This window comes from Ambystoma mexicanum, chromosome 6p (assembly GCF_040938575.1).
Source record: "Ambystoma mexicanum isolate Mex_15411 chromosome 6p, UKY_AmexF1_1, whole genome shotgun sequence".
Lineage (NCBI taxonomy): Eukaryota > Metazoa > Chordata > Amphibia > Caudata > Ambystomatidae > Ambystoma > Ambystoma mexicanum.
In genome coordinates, this window is record NC_090935.1 from 1,092,008,612 (window position 1) to 1,092,014,611 (window position 6,000).

A 6,000-nucleotide genomic window follows, 5' to 3' on the forward strand; every position below is an offset into this window, starting at 1 on the left:
GACCTGCCGGGCAGGACGGCAACCGCCCGCAGAGCTGTAATATGCCGGCCCGGAAACAACAGTGCCGGTGAGCTTACCAGCACCGTTGTTTACACTCCGGCATAGTTGTAATGAGGCCCAATTTCTTTTTTAAGTGTTAGGGCTCCCCTCAACCCCATGATGTGTGCTTGTGTGAGTGTATGTTGAAAGGGTTCACACTTAAATGTATAGGTGGCTGCCTGTGCAAGTGTATGGTGAAAGGGTGCGCACACTTTAATATACGGGTGGCTGCCTGGGTGTGCCTGTATGGTGAAAGGGTGCACACTTAAATGTATGGATGGCTGGGTGTGCGTGTGTGTATATGGTGAATGGTGTGTGTGCTTGCGTTCAGGGGCGCAACAAAACCTACATTTCGGGGGCTAACCCTTCAAATGTTGGGAGGGGTGCCAACTTCATGGGCGGTGGGGGAGGGGCAAACATATTTGTTTGGGTCATCTAATTTCTTTATGCATTTTTATGAGACTATTCTAGTGCAGCTTCAATGTTACAAGCAGTTAACTCTCTCCTTTAAGGTTTAAAGCACCCACTTATGGACTGCTGTGAGAATGAGTGGTCTCCTGTTCCCTCTCTACCCTTCCAATCACTCCCCTGGCATGCAAGTATTAAACCCACATCACGATTTCAATTGCCTAAAACATTTTGCATTTCAATGCAGGTACTAACAGTGAATTGCTTTAGGTTAGTAATTGGTGGGTTCTTCTTAACAGAGAAACCCAGGTGCCGTTTAACATCTGTGTCCTTTTCCGTCTGGCAACTGCTCTGAAGGACAGCCAGGTCTGGTCAACATAGCCCAACATTTCAGGGGCGGGGGGGTGCTGAATCCCCGTCAACTCAATGGTGTTGCACCAATACTTGTGTTTAATGCCTGGATTACTTATTGGTAATCTTCATTACTCCTCGCCCTATTCTTCCTCGTCCCAGTGTGTATGAGACAGTACTTGGGTATAAGGCACTCTGCCTCATACACAAGTACTGGGATGAGGTAGAGGTACATGGAAGTAATGCTTGATTTAGCAACCTGTAATCTTCATTACTCCTAGTCCCACTCTTCCTCATCCCAGTACTTACCTATGAGCCAACCGTAAGCTCTGGGGCAAGGAAGAGTGACGTGGAGGTAATTCTGGGCCAAGGAGCTGATTTTGGAGGTTGGGGTGGGAGGGAGAGGGGATGTGTGGGGGGGCAGGATTATACGACAAATTATAATGGCTGTCCATGTCCAGGCTAAGCAGGCATGATATGTGGTATTAGTGGCTAGAGAGGCATTTTGGTGCAGCCAGTCTAGTCATTCCTCAGTTTGGTATGACTTTTTATTAATGGGGCATTTATGATAAAGCAGTCCTGCTAAGTGAATTACCTGGCTAGACTGCCATGTGGGTGCTGCCAGTCAGCCGTTTCTTACTGCAGCATTGTATATTTTTCTGGGCATCTGTGATCAAATGATATGATATAAGTCATTTATAACGCACCTGCACACAAGTGTTTCTAGGCGCGACAAGACAAGGGATGGAAGATAGAGGGAGGACAAGACAAACGATCTTACTAGGCCTTGTGTCATTCAAATCGTGCAAGTGCGATAACGAGAAGCGCAAGGGGAAAGGGACGGGGGAAGTGCAAGAGAGAGGGGAGGGGAAAAACAGGGCAGCAAATCTCTGAGTAAGTGCTGTCAGGGCAGCACAGCTCTGGGTAGTGCAAGGAGAACAAGGGACTGTAGGGTTACAGTTACAGCCCCTAAGTGCATGGTAGGACCAGAGGCAGTGCAAGGGTGACTGATCAAGAAAGAGTCTCGACTCCGTGAGACTCTGAGGGTAGCCAAGCAACCAGTCAGTACAGCAGACAGGTTAGTCAGGTAGGCCAGCAGGGGAGGGAGAGAGGGAAAGCAGAGAAGAGGAAAGTTTTGAGCTGCTTCCAGAACTTCAGGTGGTCTGCTAAAGCTTGAGAGGGGCAGGGAGGCTATTACAGAGGGAGGCACCAGTAGAGGAGAGAGATCTACCACCCACTCTCTTCCTGGAGAAGCATCTAACCCTTAGAGCGTTGTAGGTAGTTGAGCGAAGGGCTTGAGAAGGAAGATATTTTGGAAGAGAGTGTTGGATGTAGTGCGGGCCCAGGGCCCAGAAAGCCTTGTGGACAATGCAAAGGGTCTTGAACTTGATACTTGCAGCAACTGGGAGCCAGTGGAGAGATTTCAGGGCTGGAGAGATACGATCCTTGTGCTTGAGGCCAAGGATAAGTCTTGCAGTCCTTTTCTGGATTAGTTTCAGGGGCTGGATAGTAGAGAAAGGCAGATTGAGAAAGAGGCTGTTGCAGAAGTCCAGCCTAGAGAGAACCAGGGCTCTGCAGTCAGTGAGCTTCTGGGGGAAAGTGAGAAAGGGAAGAGTCCCTTTGAGGAGGAGCAGCTGGTAGTGGGACTTCTTGGCAACGTCTGAGATGTGAGGAGAGAAAGAGAGTGGAGTCAAAGATGACACCAGTGTTGTTTGCCTCACAGGAAGGCGAAGGAAGAGGGCCCAAGGCGGGCAGCCAGAGTGAGAGAGGGAAAGCAGGGGCAGGAGTCCAAATGAGAAGGATCTCCATCTTACTGACATTAAGGCAGAGATAGTTGGAGGCACACCAATCCTGAATCGCGGATAGACAGTCGGGAATGAGCGAGAGATGAGAGGAGTCTGAGGGGAGCCTGAAGGAAAGCGGAGTGTCATCCGCATAACACTGAAAGTTAGAGGAGAATGTAGAGATCAGGTGGGTCAAAGGGGCCACTTAGAGGTTGAAAACCAGAGTGAGAGGATGGAGCGGGGAGAAAGGGACCAAGTTAGACCTGGGAGGGGCAGTCCAAGAGGAAGGAGGTCAGCCACTCAAGGGCCTGATCCGTGATGCCCAGGTTCTCATGGAGTCGATTGATCAGGATGGCATGGTTGACCGTGTCGAAAGCACAGGAAAGATCAAGGAGGATGAGGACAGAAGGAATGCTGGAATCAAGGTTAGAAAGCAGAACTTCACAGGTGTTCAGGACAGCAGTTTCCGTGTCTCTGGCACTGAAGCCAGACTGATGGTCATGGAGACAACCAACAGATTCCGTGTGGAGAGTAAGCTGGGAGATGGCCAGCTTTTTCAACAGTTTGCCCAGGAAAGGGGTGATGGAGATTGGGTGATAGTTTGCCGGGCAGGCAGGATCGGCAGAAAGCTTCTTGAGGAGTGGGTGCATAAGGGAGTGCTTAACGGGAGAGGGGAAAGAGTGATTACAGAAATCGGTCAAGGCTGGAGCGAGGGTGTAAATGTGGTTCTTGGTGGTTCTGGTGGAGCAGGAGAGCACCTGTTTGGATGACACTTTCATAGATCGGACTTGCCTAGAAACCTCGTCAGGTGTTGTCAGAGAGAAAGTGGAGAAAGGAAGAAGAGAGGTAGAGATTGCCAAAGGGGGGCCGAGAGAGGAAGAGGGAGAGGAAGAGGAGATGGAGGACAGGATGTCCTGAGTTTTAGCGTAGAAGTGAGATGACAGAGCCATACAGAGGGCCTGAGAGGGAACAGGAGATGTAAAGACCTCAACAGGATTGACCAGTTCTTTTCAGATTTTAAAGAGTTTGGGCTTGTTGTTAGAGGCCACAGAGACACAGGCTTGAATGTGTGTTCTATTCTTGATGAGTGTTATTGCTTCGACTGCCATTTTGGTGCAACCAGTCTAGATATGTCTAAATGTGGCCTGGCAAGCTTTACTATATTGTTATTACATGTCGACACTGATCTACCTTGTGCAGCCAGTTGGACATGTTTTCATTGTGGCATGGCATTTTTAATAGCAAAGCGTTAATGTTCCTGTGCTGTGTTGGTGACTTGCATCTATTGGATTGGTGTTACCCTACAAAACAATTGCAAACACTCTGGCTTTTTGGCCAATTTTTCTCAGACAGTGTTCTGTATGTTATATTAAAACACATATGTATATCTTTCTGCTACTGCAGTGTGCGGCATATCCGTTCAGCAGCACGTTAGTGCGCATTGCGCAAGTGTGATAATCTAGGCTGGCCCAGAGTGTGGCGCGACCCTTGATTTGTTGCTGAGTTGGGGGGCCCCCTCAGCATGGCTTGCAGGGGGGGCCCCACATCTTGTGTTACGCCACTGCCCTCTGCCAGACATTAGTCCTGGTTACAAGAGACTTACCCAAAGTCTTTAGCTCACTATCTTTCACAGAGAAGAAGTATCCCAAGCATATCAGTCTTTGTCCTGCCCTGGTGCAGTCCAGCACCGAAATGCTAGGCAATTCTCCTCTGAACAAGAGTACCAACAGAAACCCCAGACACGTGTTTCGGTCTGGTTGGACCTCATCAGTAGGGTGGATCTGTGCCTCTCTAAGAATAGTGAGCAAGGGGTCCACGTCTGGATTCCCCTAGTAACTTAGGGTGAGACCCAAAGTTACTTAAATATGCAAATTAACAATGGGGGTCCTGGGAGTCCCTCTGCCAGACATTAGTCCTGGTTACGAGAGACTTACCCAGAGTATTTAGCTCACTATCTTTCACAGAGAAGAAATATCCCAAACATATCAGTCTTTGCGCCTCATTACGACCCTGGCGGAACGGGTTAAACGGCGCCGTAAAAGGTGACGGCGCCGTTCAACCCGTTCCGCCACATTACGAGGTCCCCTTGCGGGACACGGTAAGCACGCCTGGGAAAACTAGGCGTGCTTACCGGGTCCCGCGAGGGGAAGAGGGAGCAAACAACGGGCCATCTCGTAATGGCCCGTTGTTTGCTCCCTCTCCCATCCCCATTCTGCCCCTATGGGGCAGAATGGGGATGAGGAGCACAGACATAGGACTAGCCATGATAAGCGAGGAGGAGAGGGAAGAGCTAGATGCACCAATCACCCTAGAGGAGTTGGAAGAACTGGTGAGGCAGCTACCTACCTGTAAGAACCCAGGGGCGGCCCGAGTGAATTTTATAAAATATACAGGGAAGAAGTGCTCCCCCAATGTTAGAAATGCTCAATGAAGCGTTTGAGGTAGGACGGTTACCCGAAACACTCAGAGAGGCGATCATTATACCGCTTCCTAAGCCTAATAAACCTGAGCACAGCTGTGGCTCTTACCGACCTCTCTCGATGCTGAACCAGGACAGTAAGATATTGACGGCTGTCCTGGCAAACAGATTGCGAAGAGTGATTAGCTAGTTAATTCACCCTGATCAGACGGGCTATGTCCCGAACAGGAACATAACTCATAAGCATAGGCGACTCCGGCAGGTGGTTGAATGGGGTAGTGCGACCAGAGGCGAAATGGCGATTGTGTCCTTAGACGCGGTCCAAGCTTTCGACTCGGTCAAGTGGCCATGGCTGCTGGCGGCCTTGGAGAAATACAGGATGGGGCCTGGGTACATGAGGTGTGCGAAGATGCTATACAGTGAACCACTGGCCAGAGTTAGAACGGGATCAGTAATATCTGAGAGGTGGCAACTTTGCAGAGGCACTAGGCAGGGGTGCCCTTGGTCCCTGATGCTTTATGTATTAGCCCTAGAGCCCCTAGCAATATACCTCAGACAACAATATGATATGATAGGTATTGAGGTGGGGGGGAACGACACCTGATCTCCTTATATGCAGATGATCTGTTGCTATACTTAAGGTATCCAGAGGAAAATCTCCAGTACATACTGGAGGTGATGGAGAGATATGCAGGGCTGTCTGGGATAGCAGTGAATCCTCAGAAATGTAGTATGTTTCCGTTGGGCAGTTACAAGGGAACCCCTGAGAGACGGCTACCAGTGCTACAAATACCATGGGCGGTGCGTTCTTTCCGGTATCTTGGGATAGACGTGTACCACACGGTGGAGGAGGAACATAGGCACAACACTGAGGTGGCAATCGTGAAAATTGAGAAGTGTATGCGATTCTGGGTAAAGTTGCCCCTAGCTATGATGGGACGGGGTACAATGCTTAAAATTGTGGTCCTGCCTAGGCTCCTGCATTATTCTAGTAATATT